Below are 15,723 nucleotides of genomic sequence, written 5' to 3'. Positions count from 1 at the left end.
GTGTGTGGGGGACTTGTCTATATACCGTATGCTGTGTGGGGTATTTGTCTATATACCGTATGCTGTGTGTGGGGGACTTGTCTATATACCGTATGCTGTGTGTGGGGGACTTGTCTATATACCGTATGCTGTGTGTGGGGGACTTGTCTATATACCGTATGCTGTGTGTGGGGGACTTGTCTATATACCGCATGCTGTGTGTGGGGGACTTGTCTATATACCGTATGCTGTGTGTGGGGGACTTGTCTATATACCGTATGCTGTGTGTGGGGGACTTGTCTATATACCGTATGCTGTGTGTGGGGAACTTGTCTATATACCGTATGCTGTGTGTGGGGGACTTGTCTATATACCGTATGTTGTGTGTGGGGGACTTGTCTATATACCGTATGCTGTGTGTGGGGGACTTGTCTATATACTGTATGCTGTGTGGGAGGGACTTGTCTATATACCGTATGCTGTGTGGGGGACTTGTCTATATACCGTATGCTGTGTGTGGGGGACTTGTCTTTATACTGTATGCTGTGTGTGGGGGACTTGTCTATATACTGTATGCTGTGTGTGGGGGACTTGTCTATATACTGTATGCTGTGTATGGGGGACTTGTCTATATACCGTATGCTGTGTGTGGGGGACTTGTCTATATACCGTATGCTGTGTGTGGGGGACTTGTCTATATACCGTATGCTGTGTGGGGGACTTGTCTATATACCGTATGCTGTGTGTGGGGAACTTGTCTATATACCGTATGCTGTGTGGGGGACTTGTCTATATACCGTATGCTGTGTGTGGGGGACTTGTCTATATACCGTATGCTGTGTGTGGGGGACTTGTCTATATACCGTATGCTGTGCGTGAGGGACTTGTCTATATACCGTATGCTGTGTGTGGGGGACTTGTCTATATACCGTATGCTGTGTGTGGGGGACTTGTCTATATACTGTATGCTGTGTGTGGGGGACTTGGCTATATACCGTATGCTGTGTGTGTGGGGGACTTGTCTATATACCGTATGCTGTGTGTGGGGGACTTGTCTATATACCGTATGCTGTGTGTGGGGGACTTGTCTATATACTGTATGCTGTGTGTGGGGGACTTGTCTATATACTGTATGCTGTGTGTGTGTGGGGGGGGGACTTGTCTGTATACCGTGTGTGGGAGGTGGGGGACTTGTCTATATACTGTATGCTGTGTGGGGGGGACTTGTCTATATACTGTATGCTGTGTGTGTGGGGGACTTGTCTATATACTGTATGCTGTGTGTGGGGGGGACTTGTCTATATACCGTATGCTGTGTGGGAGGGACTTGTCTATATACCATATGCTGTGTGGGGGACTTGTCTATATACCGTATGCTGTGTGGGGTATTTGTCTATATACCGTATGCTGTGTGTGGGGGACTTGTCTATATACCGTATGCTGTGTGGGGTATTTGTCTATATACCGTATGCTGTGTGTGGGGGACTTGTCTATATACCGTATGCTGTGTGTGGGGGACTTGTCTATATACCGTATGCTGTGTGTGGGGGACTTGTCTATATACCGTATGCTGTGTGTGGGGGACTTGCCTATATACCGTATGCTGTGTGTGGGGGACTTGTCTATATACCGTATGCTGTGTGTGGGGGACTTGTCTATATACTGTATGCTGTGTGTGGGGGACTTGGCTATATACCGTATGCTGTGTGTGTGGGGGACTTGTCTATATACCGTATGCTGTGTGTGGGGGACTTGTCTATATACCGTATGCTGTGTGTGGGGGACTTGTCTATATACTGTATGCTGTGTGTGGGGGACTTGTCTATATACTGTATGCTGTGTGTGTGTGGGGGGGGGACTTGTCTGTATACCGTGTGTGGGAGGTAGGGGACTTGTCTATATACTGTATGCTGTGTGGGGGGGACTTGTCTATATACTGTATGCTGTGTGTGTGGGGGACTTGTCTATATACTGTATGCTGTGTGTGGGGGGGACTTGTCTATATACCGTATGCTGTGTGGGAGGGACTTGTCTATATACCATATGCTGTGTGGGGGACTTGTCTATATACCGTATGCTGTGTGGGGTATTTGTCTATATACCGTATGCTGTGTGTGGGGGACTTGTCTATATACCGTATGCTGTGTGGGGTATTTGTCTATATACCGTATGCTGTGTGTGGGGGACTTGTCTATATACCGTATGCTGTGTGTGGGGGACTTGTCTATATACCGTATGCTGTGTGTGGGGGACTTGTCTATATACCGTATGCTGTGTGTGGGGGACTTGTCTATATACCGTATGCTGTGTGTGGGGGACTTGTCTATATACCGTATGCTGTGTGTGGGGGACTTGTCTATATACTGTATGTTGTGTGTGGGGGACTTGTCTATATACCGTATGCTGTGTGTGGGGGACTTGTCTATATACTGTATGCTGTGTGGGAGGGACTTGTCTATATACCGTATGCTGTGTGGGGGACTTGTCTATATACCGTATGCTGTGTGTGGGGGACTTGTCTTTATACTGTATGCTGTGTGTGGGGGACTTGTCTATATACTCTATGCTGTGTGTGGGGGACTTGTCTATATACTGTATGCTGTGTATGGGGGACTTGTCTATATACCGTATGCTGTGTGTGGGGGACTTGTCTATATACTCAGCATACGGTATATAGACAAGTCCCCCACACACAGCATACGGTATATAGACAAGTCCCCCACACACAACATACAGTATATAGACAAGTCCCCCACACACAACATACAGTATATAGACAAATCCCCCACACACAGCATACAGTATATAGACAAGTCCCCCCCACACACAGCATACGGTATATAGACAAGTCCCCCATACACAGCATACAGTATATAGACAAGTCCCCCACACACAGCATACAGTATATAGACAAGTCCCCCACACAGCATACGGTATATAGACAAGTCCCCCACACAGCATACGGTATATAGACAAGTCCCCCACACACACAGCATACGGTATATAGACAAGTCACCCACACACAGCATACAGTATATAGACAAGTCCCCCCCACACACAGCATACGGTATATAGACAAGTCCCCCCCACACACAGCATACGGTATATAGACAAGTCCCCCCCACACACAGCATACGGTATATAGACAAGTCCCCCCCACACACAGCATACGGTATATAGACAAGTCCCCCATACACAGCATACAGTATATAGACAAATCCCCCACACACAGCATACAGTATATAGACAAGTCCCCCCCACACACAGCATACGGTATATAGACAAGTCCCCCATACACAGCATACAGTATATAGACAAGTCCCCCACACACAGCATACAGTATATAGACAAGTCCCCCACACAGCATACGGTATATAGACAAGTCCCCCACACAGCATACGGTATATAGACAAGTCCCCCACACACAGCATACAGTATATAGACAAGTCCCCTACACAGCATACAGTATATAGACAAGTCCCCCACACACAGTATACGGTATATAGACACGTCCCCCACACACAGCACACGGTATATAGACAAGTACCCCACACAGCATACAGTATATAGACAAGTCCCCCACACAGCATACGGTATATAGACAAGTCCCCCCCCCACACAGCATACGGTATATAGACAAGTCCCGCCCCACACAGCATACGGTATATAGACAAGTCCCCCACACAGCATACGGTATATAGACAAGTCCCCTACACACAGCATACGGTATATAGACAAGTCCCCCACACAGCATACGGTATATAGACAAGTCCCCCACACACAGCATACGGTATATAGACAAGTCCCCCATACACAGCATACGGTATATAGACAAGTCCCCCACACACAGCATACAGTATATAGACAAGTCCCCCACACACAGCATACGGTATATAGACAAGTCCCCCACACACAGCATACGGTATATAGACAAGTCCCCCACACACAGCATACGGTATATAGACAAGTCCCCCACACACAGCATACGGTATATAGACAGGTCCCCCACACACAGCATACGGTATATAGACAAGTCCCCCACACACAGCATACAGTATATAGACAAGTCCCCCACACACAGCATACAGTATATAGACAAGTCCCCCACACACAGCATACGGTATATAGACAAGTCCCCCACACACAGCATACGGTATATAGACAAGTCCCCCACACACAGCATACGGTATATAGACAAGTACCCCACACAGCATATGGTATATAGACATGTCCCCCACACAGCATACGGTATATAGACAAGTCCCCCCCACACACAGCATACGGTATATAGACAAGTCCCCCACACACAGCATACGGTATATAGACAAGTCCCCCACACACAGCATACGGTATATAGACAAGTACCCCACACAGCATACGGTATATAGACAAGTCCCCCACACAGCATACGGTATATAGACAAGTCCCCCACACAGCATACGGTATATAGACAAGTCCCCTACACACAGCATACAGTATATAGACAAGTCCCCCACACACAGCATACAGTATATAGACAAGTCCCCCACACACAGCATACGGTATATAGACAAGTCCCCCACACACAGCATACGGTATATATAGACAAGTCCCCCACACACAGCATACAGTATATAGACAAGTACCCCACACGGCATACGGTATATAGACAAGTCCCCCACACAGCATACGGTATATAGACAAGTCCCTCCCACACAGCATACGGTATATAGACAAGTCCCCCCCACACACAGCATACGGTATATAGACAAGTCCCCCACACACAGCATACGGTATATAGACAAGTCCCCCACACACAGCATACAGTATATAGACAAGTACCCCACACAGCATACGGTATATAGACAAGTCCCCCACACAGCATACAGTATATAGACAAGTCCCCCACACAGCATACGGTATATAGACAAGTCCCCCCCCACACACAGCATACGGTCTATAGACAAGTCCCGCCCCACACAGCATACGGTATATAGACAAGTCCCCCACACAGCATACGGTATATAGACAAGTCCCCTACACACAGCATACAGTATATAGACAAGTCCCCCACACACAGCATACAGTATATAGACAAGTCCCCCACACACAGCATACGGTATATAGACAAGTCCCCCACACACAGCATACGGTATATAGACAAGTCCCCCACACACAGCATACAGTATATAGACAAGTCCCCCACACACAGCATACGGTATATAGACAAGTCCCCCACACACAGCATACGGTATATAGACAAGTCCCCCACACACAGCATACAGTATATAGACAAGTCCCCTACACAGCATGCAGTATATAGACAAGTCCCCCACATACAGTATACGATATATAGACAAGTCCCCCACACACACAGCATACGGTATATAGACAAGTCCCCCACACACAGCATACAGTATATAGACAAGTCCCCCACACACAGCATACAGTATATAGACAAGTCCCCTACACAGCATACAGTATATAGACAAGTCCCCTACACAGCATACAGTATATAGACAAGTCCCCCACACACAGTATACGGTATATAGACAAGTCCCCCACACACAGCATACGGTATATAGACAAGTCCCCCACACACAGCATACAGTATATAGACAAGTCCGCCACACACAGCATACAGTATATAGACAAGTCCCCCACACACAGCATACAGTATATAGACAAGTCCCCCCCACACAGCATACGGTATATAGACAAGTCTTCCCCACACACAGCATACGGTATATAGACAAGTCACCCCCAACACAGCATACAGTATATAGACAAGTCACCCACACACAGCATACAGTATATAGACAAGTCCCCCACACACAGCATACGGTATATAGACAAGTCCCCCATACACAGCATACGGTATATAGACAAGTCCCCCACACACAGCATACGGTATATAGACAAGTCCCCCACACACAGCATATGGTATATAGACAAGACCCCCACACAGCGTACAGTATATAGACAAGTCCCTCACACACAGCATACGGTATATAGACAAGTCCCCCACACAGCATACGATATATAGACAAGTCCCCCACACACAGCATACGGTATATAGACAAGTCCCCCACACACAGCATACGGTATATAGACAAGTCCCCCACACACAGCATACGGTATATAGACAAGTACCCCACACAGCATACGGTATATAGACAAGTCCCCCACACAGCATACGGTATATAGACAAGTCCCTCACACAGCATAAGGTATATAGACAAGTCCCCCACACACACAGCATACGGTATATAGACAAGTCACCCACACACAGCATACAGTATATAGACAAGTCCCCCCCACACACAGCATACGGTATATAGACAAGTCCCCCCCACACACAGCATACGGTATATAGACAAGTCCCCCCCACACACAGCATACGGTATATAGACAAGTCCCCCCCACACACAGCATACGGTATATAGACAAGTCCCCCATACACAGCATACAGTATATAGACAAATCCCCCACACACAGCATACAGTATATAGACAAGTCCCCCCCACACACAGCATACGGTATATAGACAAGTCCCCCATACACAGCATACAGTATATAGACAAGTCCCCCACACACAGCATACAGTATATAGACAAGTCCCCCACACAGCATACGGTATATAGACAAGTCCCCCACACAGCATACGGTATATAGACAAGTCCCCCACACACAGCATACAGTATATAGACAAGTCCCCTACACAGCATACAGTATATAGACAAATCCCCCACACACAGTATACGGTATATAGACACGTCCCCCACACACAGCACACGGTATATAGACAAGTACCCCACACAGCATACAGTATATAGACAAGTCCCCCACACAGCATACGGTATATAGACAAGTCCCCCCCCCACACAGCATACAGTATATAGACAAGTCCCGCCCCACACAGCATACGGTATATAGACAAGTCCCCCACACAGCATACGGTATATAGACAAGTCCCCTACACACAGCATACGGTATATAGACAAGTCCCCCACACAGCATACGGTATATAGACAAGTCCCCCACACACAGCATACGGTATATAGACAAGTCCCCCATACACAGCATACGGTATATAGACAAGTCCCCCACACACAGTATACGGTATATAGACAAGTCCCCCACACACAGCATACGGTATATAGACAAGTCCCCCACACACAGCATACAGTATATAGACAAGTCCGCCACACACAGCATACAGTATATAGACAAGTCCCCCACACACAGCATACAGTATATAGACAAGTCCCCCCACACAGCATACGGTATATAGACAAGTCTTCCCCACACACAGCATACGGTATATAGACAAGTCACCCCCAACACAGCATACAGTATATAGACAAGTCACCCACACACAGCATACAGTATATAGACAAGTCCCCCACACACAGCATACGGTATATAGACAAGTCCCCCATACACAGCATACGGTATATAGACAAGTCCCCCACACACAGCATACGGTATATAGACAAGTCCCCCACACACAGCATACGGTATATAGACAAGACCCCCACACAGCATACAGTATATAGACAAGTCCCTCACACACAGCATACGGTATATAGACAAGTCCCCCACACAGCATACGATATATAGACAAGTCCCCCACACACAGCATACGGTATATAGACAAGTCCCCCACACACAGCATACGGTATATAGACAAGTCCTCCACACAGCATACGGTATATAGACAAGTCCCCCACACACAGCATACAGTATATAGACAAGTCCCCCACACACAGCATACGGTATATAGACAAGTCCCCCACACACAGCATACGGTATATAGACAAGTCCCCCATACACAGCATACGGTATATAGACAAGTCCCCCACACAGCATACGGTATATAGACAAGTCCACCACCACACAGCATACAGTATATAGACAAGTCGTCCCCCCCCCCCACACACACACAGCATACAGTATATAGACAAGTTCCCCAGACACAGCATACAGTATATAGACAAGTCCCCCACCCCCTCCCCCCCCACACACAGCATACGGTATATAGACAAGTCCCCCACACAGCATACAGTATATAGACAAGTCCCCCACACACAGCATACAGTATATAGACAAGTTCCCCACACAGAGCAGACAGTATATAGACAAGTCCCCCACACAGCATACGGTATATAGACAAGTCCCCCATACACAGCATACAGTATATAGACAAGTCCCCCATACACAGCATACGGTATATAGACAAGTCCCCACCACACAGCATACAGTATATAGACAAGTCCCCACACAGCATACGGTATATAGACAAGTCCCCCACACACAGCATACGGTATATAGACAAGTCCCCTACACACAGCATACAGTATATAGACAAGTCCACCACACACACAGCATACACTATATAGACAAGTCCCCCACCCCCTCCCCCCCCCACACACAGCATACGGTATATAGATAAGTCCCCCACACAGCATACAGTATATAGACAAGTCCCCCACACACAGCATACAGTATATAGACAAGTCCCCCACACACAGCATACAGTATATAGACAAGTTCCCCACACACAGCATACAGTATATAGACAAGTCCCCCACATCCCACACACGGTATACAGACAAGTCCCCCCCACACACACACAGCATACAGTATATAGACAAGTCAAACCACACACCCCCACACACACAGCATACAGTATATAGACAAGTGCATAGCTGTGGTAGGGTAGGAGTGGGAGGAGCCTTCCTTCTCTTGTCAGTTCTGGCCCTGCAGTGGGGCCCACCGGGGAATTCCCCAGCAGGCCAGTCCGAGCCTGGTCACATGCTGGCTAGAGTCTCAGACACCTCTCTGAGTAGCCCACTGATAGAAGTGGATGAGAATCTAGTCGGCATTTGACCTCAACTATTACATCATAACACCGGCTTTATCTTTTTAAAGCTTTGTAACCTTTACTCACTTTATGAATCAGCCACAGATAAAACTCAATAAGGATGGGTTGCTACTGTGTGCAATTTGCCAGCCAGCCCAGAACAGCGGTGACCTGAGCTGACAGCAGCGACTTGAGTAGACTGTGGCCACCTGAGCCAACAGCGGCATTTATATTGCGCTATCGCCAGGAAATGGATGACAATGGCAGTCAGGGGAATGGTGAAGGCCTGCATGGCTGCCATCTTGGTACTCCTGTGAAGTTCATCCACAGTCTGGACTTAATCTTATAAACTGTATACTGCATTACTAGAGGATTACTGTATATAGAATAAGCAGTCAAGAGATCGCAGGTTCAAGTGCCCTAAGGGGACATAAAAAAATAAAGTAAAAATGGAAAAAAAAGAAAAAAGTTTTACAAAGGAAAAAAAATAAACAAAAATGTTAAATCACCCCTATTTTCCAAGGTAGAAAAAAAGAAATTAAAAAAGAAACATTTTATATTGTCATGTCTGTAAAAGTCCGACCTATCAAAGCCCAAATTATTTAAACCGCACGTTAAATAGCGGAAAAATAAATTAAGAAGCCAGAATTGCCGTATTATGGTGTCACCAAACAGTAATAAATAACCCGGTATTGTGTCACCATTTTGTGAGACCCTGCATTTGTTCTATGTTTCTGCTGATGAATCTGGGCGAGGTTCGCTTTCTGCTCGCCGACCTGCGGGGGTTATTGATGCCATTCTCTGCTGTCTACAAACTTTTCATCTCTTTTTGATGCATTTTTTGGGAGGTAAAATTACCCAAAAAGAAAAAAAATTGGGTGTTTAGATTATCTTTGCTGTTGGGCATTTGCTGTAGGGGTTAATATATTTATGATTTGATAGATCTGACTTTTTGTCAGTGTGTCAATACTAAATAAATAAATATATATATATAATCTTTTAGTCTTGCTTTGTATTGACAAATGGAGGTAGGAAATTTAAAAGGATTTTTTTTATATATATAAATTTCAATTTTAATCCTTTTCTATCACATTATTTTTTGCTCCCGTTGGGCAACTTGAACCAAAAATCCACAACTCATTGGAATTGCGACACTTAAATTCTGCGGATGTCGGGAAGGGGATAAAGAGAATAAAGTAACTTTGCAGAATGCTTCCGTTTTGTGTACACAGCTCCTGTGCTGACTTAGTGTTCTCTTTGGTTACACCACACACCCATTCTGTGTCCGGCCCCCACAGATCGCCATCTCCATATATATGGGGGGATTTCCTCATGTGACGGCCCCTCTGCCGATGTATACAGATCACATGTGGCTTCACCTTCAGCTTTGATCTCCGCAGTCTTCAGCTCCGGATCCTCCAGGATGAGGGATAAATCTTTCTTGCTCTTCATTCCCCTCCGTGGCTGATACAGCAGCTCCACCGCGCCGACGTTCCCCTCATAGGGAGGAATCGCTCCGCAAAGACTGTTCTCAGCCACAGGACGATCCGCCGGATACAGGAGGAAAGTTCTCCTCTCTGCAATGAAGGATTATTCAACTTTTCTGCCATTTGTAAGATCTCTGCTTGTTGTCTGAGAATAAAATCATTCTTGTTAATATCCAGAACCTGAAAAAAATCTAATCCTGACAGCAGCGGAGCATTTATTACAATGGTATTCAGTCTAGACGATCCCCCTCCTGTCCTGACCGTTTGCTACAATGTATCAGTGCAGGGAAAATCTATCAGTTTGGACTTGGTTTCCCTTACAGAGGATTGTCCAGGCCAGACACCATTGTACCCAGTGGCGTCCCGCCAATGGCGGCAGGCCACGCGACTGCTATGGGTCCCGTGAGCTGGGGGGGCCCCATAGCAGTCGCCTGCACTGTGTACCCCCGCATCGGGTCCCTCTCCTGCACCCAGGCAAGAGGCGGGGCCCTGAGCAGGCGGGCACAATACTTACCTCTTCCCGTGCCCTAGACGCTAGAATGTATGGGATCCTTCCAGGTGTGATGTCATTTCCGGGGGCGTGTTCTAGTTCAGCACCAGACGCCAGAGTCTCATGCAGAGACAGAGCTGCCGGTGAAGCTGCAGGAGGAGGTCAGTATCCTAAGCTGAGAAACAGGAGATTGTTCTATGAAATGCTGGTCTGATGTCTTTTCTTCTTGTTGTTTTTGGGGTGAGGGGGCTTGATACTTGCGAGTGAGGGATTTGGGGGGTTAATGCTGGAGGGCAGTCTGGTGGGGTTAATTAATGCTTGTGGAGATCTTAGGGGGCTCTGGGGAATAATGCAGGGATAATGCGTGCTTGTGGGGGCCCTAAGGGAATGCTGCGGGCTTATGAGGGCTCTGGGGGGGATGCTGCGGGCTTGTGGGGGCCCTGGGGGGGGGGATGCTGCGAGCTTGTGGGGCCCTGGGGTGGGGGATGCTGCGGGCTTGTGGGGGCTCTGGGGGCGGAATGCTGTGGGCTTGTGAGGCCCTGGGGGGTTGCTGTGGGCTTGTGGGGCCCTGGGGGGGAAGCTGTGGGTTTGTGGGTGCTCTGAGGGGGATGGTGTGGGCTTGTGGGGCCCTGGGGGGGATGCTGTGGGCTTGTGGGGGCCCTAAGGGGGATGCTGTTGGCTTGTGGGGCCCTGGGGGGGATGCTGTGGGCTTGTGGAGGCCCTTGGTGGGATACTGCGGGCTTGTGGGTGCTCTGGGGGGGGGATGCTGCGGGCTTGTGGGTGCTCTGGGGGGATGCTGCGGGCTTGTGGGACCCTGGGGGGGATGCTGCGGGCTTGTGGGGCCCTGGGAGGGGATGCTGCAGGCTTGTGGGAGCTCTGGGGGGGGGGTGCTGCAGGCTTGTGGGGGCTCCAGGGGGATGCAGCAGGCTTGTGGGGGCCCCGGGGGGGATGCAGCGGGCTTGTGGGGCCTCTGTATGGGGTCCAGCCTGCATATGGCATTACATGGGGACCAGGCAGTATTCTCTATGGTGAATTATATGGGGTCCAGCATTTTGTATGGAGCATTATATGGGGCTCATAATACTGTATGGAGGACTATGTGGTGCCCATAATATTGTATGGAGGACTTAGTGGTGCCATAACACTGTATGGAGGACTATACTGTCCGGTCTGCACTGTGCGCTGTGAGGATTCACCGGTTTCTGAGCTATTGTAGAATTTACAATAGATATCACTCATGAAATGTAAGAAGTCAGTGAAATGTTTGGCATTGTACTATATCTATATCTATAATTTGTCTGCTGTATCTGTGCATCATGAATGGTTGGATGTGTTAAAGGGGCCACTGAGACTCTTTTGCCCGGGGCCCACGAAAACCTGGAGGAGGGAGCATCATGTGACACTCCCTCTCCCATCATTCCTCCTCTGCGTCTGACGCAGCGGCATGATGACGCGCCGCGCTGTGTCAGACAGTGGAGCTGGCAGCTGCTGAGGTGATCAGCTGCAGAGACTGAAGCAGCGGGGAACGAGGAGCGGTAAGTATGTATTTATTTTTTAAATCATTGTGTACTGATAATACTGGAGGACTGGGGCTGCATTTTACCCTACGGGTGGGGGTGCTGCATTTTACCCTATGGGGGGCTGCATTATACTGCGTACAGGACCATGGGGGAATGCATTATACTGAGTGAGGAGCCATGGCGAGTGTCTTATACTGTGTGGAGGACCATGGGGGAGTGCATTGTACTGTGTGGAGGACCATGGGGGAGTGCATTGTACTGTTTGGAGGACCATGGGGGAGTGCATTGTACTGTGTGGAGGACCATGGGGGAGTGCATTATACTGTGTGGAGGACCACGGGGAGTGCATTGTACTGTGTGGAGGACCACGTGGGAGTGCATTATACTGCGTGGAGGACCACGAGGGAGTGCATTATTCTGCGTGGAGGACCACGAAGTTGTGCATTATACTGCGTGGAGGACCATGGGGAGTGTATTATACTGCGTGGAGGACCATGGCGAGTGCCTTATACTGTGTGGAGGACCATGGCGAGAGTCTTATACTGTGTGGAGGACCATGGCGAGTGCATTATACTCTATGGAGTATGGAGAGGTGTGGGACAGTTGGGGGATCATACTGTGTTGGTGTCATCATACTTTACCCTGGGAGTTGAGGTGGGGTACAGTAGGGTCATTATACTGCATGTGAGGGGCGGAGCCAGCAGCGATATGAGGGGCTGAGCCAACAGCGACATGAGGGGCGGAGCCAGCAGCGATATGAGGGGCGGAGCCAGCAGCGATATGAGGGGCGCTCACAGCACTGATAGGAGCAGGTGTGTGTGCAGCCAGTTCCTCTGCTGTGGGTGTTGTGGTGTGTGAGCTTCGCCGTGTATATAATATACACATATATATGTGTATGTATATATATATATATATATATATATATATATATATATATATATATGTATATACATACACAGTTGAAACCAGAAGTTTCCATACACTGTATAAATAGACACATCTGCAGGTTTTTCTCAATATCTGACATGAAATCAGAATAAACCTTTCCCATTTTCGGTCAATTAGGATTACCATCATTTTTAATATTTGCCAAATGCCAGAATAATGAGAGAGAGAGAATATTTTAGGACATTTTTATTACTTACTGCTAAGTCAAAAGTTTACCTCTTTCCCTCTCCTCATTCATTGGGAGTGGGGCGCGGAGGATGCTGGGTGGGACGCGCGGGGTAACCCCCGCCCACAGCCCAGCATCCACCGCGGGGTCCGCGACACTAATGTCACCCCTCATTTGACGTGACATCAGCGGAAGAAAGAGCCGGCTGCTGCCGGGGGGTCACGTGATGCCTGTGAGTGGCGCTATCGCCAGTCCCTCCTACAGGAAATCAACCCCACATGATGCTGCCACCCCCATGTTTCACAGTTGGGATGGTGTTCTTAGGCTTCCAAGCTTCTCCTTTTTTCTTCCAAAAGTAACGATAGTCACTATGCCCAAAAAGTTCAGTTTTAGTTTCATCAGACCACGGGACATGTCTCCAAAAATTAAGGTCTTTGTTCCTGTGTGCATTTGCAAACATTAATCTGGCTTTTTTATCTTTCTTTTGGAGTAATGGCTTCTTCCTGGCACAGTGGTCTTTCAGCCTATATTGATACAGTACTCATTTCACTGTGGATATAGACACAATCTTATCAGCTTCCCCTATCATCTTCACAAGATCTTTTGCTTTTGTCCTTGATATGCACATATCGGACCAAAGCACGTTCATCTCTGGGACACAGAACCCGTCTCCTTCCTGAGCGGTATGATGGCTGGACAGTCCCATCTTGTTTGTACTTGCATATAATTGTTTGTACAGATTAACGAGACACCTTCAGGTATCTTGAAATTGTACCCAAGGATGAGCCAGACTTGTGCAAGTCCACAATTCTCTTCCTGATATCTTGGTTGATTTCTTTAGACTTTCCCATGATGCTACACAAAGAAGCAGTGTGTTTCAGGTGTGCATTAAAATACATCCACAGGTGTGTCTCTAATTAACTGAGATGTTGCCAAAAAAACTATCAGAAGTTTCCAAACACATGACATCATCATATGGGCAGTCCAGAATTTTTTAAAGGTATAGCAATATTAGTGTATGTAAACTTATGACTTTGCAGTAAGTAATAAAAATGCTTTAAAACATTCTCTCTCTCTCTTATTATTCTGGCATTTGGCAAATCTTAAAAATTATGGTAATCCTAATTGACCTAAAACGTGAAGGTTTATTCTGATTTCATGTCAGAGATTGAGAAAAACATGCAGATGTGTCTTTTTATTGTTATGATCTGCAACAAGTACTAAGGAAAGAAGGGAGAAAGCTATCCCTACAGTAAGACTAAGCTGAATCCCTACGATGTAGCGGGCTGCCTGTTCCTAGCGAACAGACCCGCCTTAGTCCTCGGCTAGTCTGAACGAAGACCTATAGCATAAAGGAGAGGGGTCCCTAAAAGAACTAAGGACTGGAACAAAAATGGGACATCTCCTAAACAGAGAAGTTGTTACAGAACACAAAAAGATAAACTGACAAAAAGGTACTAGAGGTCCCAGAAGGACCAAGCGAACTGACAGAGAAAGGCACAGAAGCACCTGGCTAGAAAAGCAGTCAAACAACACTGAAGTCCAACACAGCCAAAAGGGCGGAGCTGGAATATAAAGGCAGATGGTCTTGTGACCACAAAACACAAGATGGAAAAAACAAACAGGAGGGTTCTAACATTTATATAGTGTATGTAAATTTCTGGTTTCAACTGTGTATACAGCTGACAGGAGCAGGTGTGTGTGCAGCCAGGTCCGCTCTTTTTGTGGCGCCGCAGCGGAGCGTGTTGTGGTGTGTGAGCTCTGCCGTGCATATAGTACAGAGGAGTATATATATATGTGTATGTATATATATATATATATATATATACATACACACACACGGGGCATGCAGGAGTTTTTAGTTTACCAGTTTGGGTCCATGCGGAGCAGCTATAGGATTCACTGGTAACATTTTGGGGAACAGACAACGTTTTTATAATTTTTATTCCATTTTTCTTTTGCGTGAGATTAATAAAAAAACAATTCTGCTGATGTTTTTTTATTTTTTCCAGCATTCAATGGCAAAACCCCAGGAATGGTTCTTATATTTTTTCTTTCCAGCGTTTATCGTGCAGTATAGAGACAAAATGAACAAAAGCTACAATTTTGCCATTAATTCTTACTATTTTATTCTTGATGCTGTTTTTCGTGCCGGATAAATCATGTGATCGTTGTACAGTTTGGGTTGTTGTTCTCTGCGATGTTAATCAGGTTTAGTTTTTTTGTTCTTGTTTTTTGGGGGTTTATTTTAATAAAATCTAGTTTTAATGTAAGAAAAAAAATTATAT

The sequence above is a fragment of the Phyllobates terribilis genome, unplaced genomic scaffold, assembly GCF_046119375.1.
Source record: "Phyllobates terribilis strain yellow unplaced genomic scaffold, ASM4611937v1 Scaffold_473__1_contigs__length_1414477, whole genome shotgun sequence".
Taxonomy (NCBI): Eukaryota; Metazoa; Chordata; class Amphibia; order Anura; family Dendrobatidae; genus Phyllobates; species Phyllobates terribilis.
The sequence above is the reverse complement of the archived record's forward strand: the minus strand, read 5'-3'. Positions refer to the sequence as shown.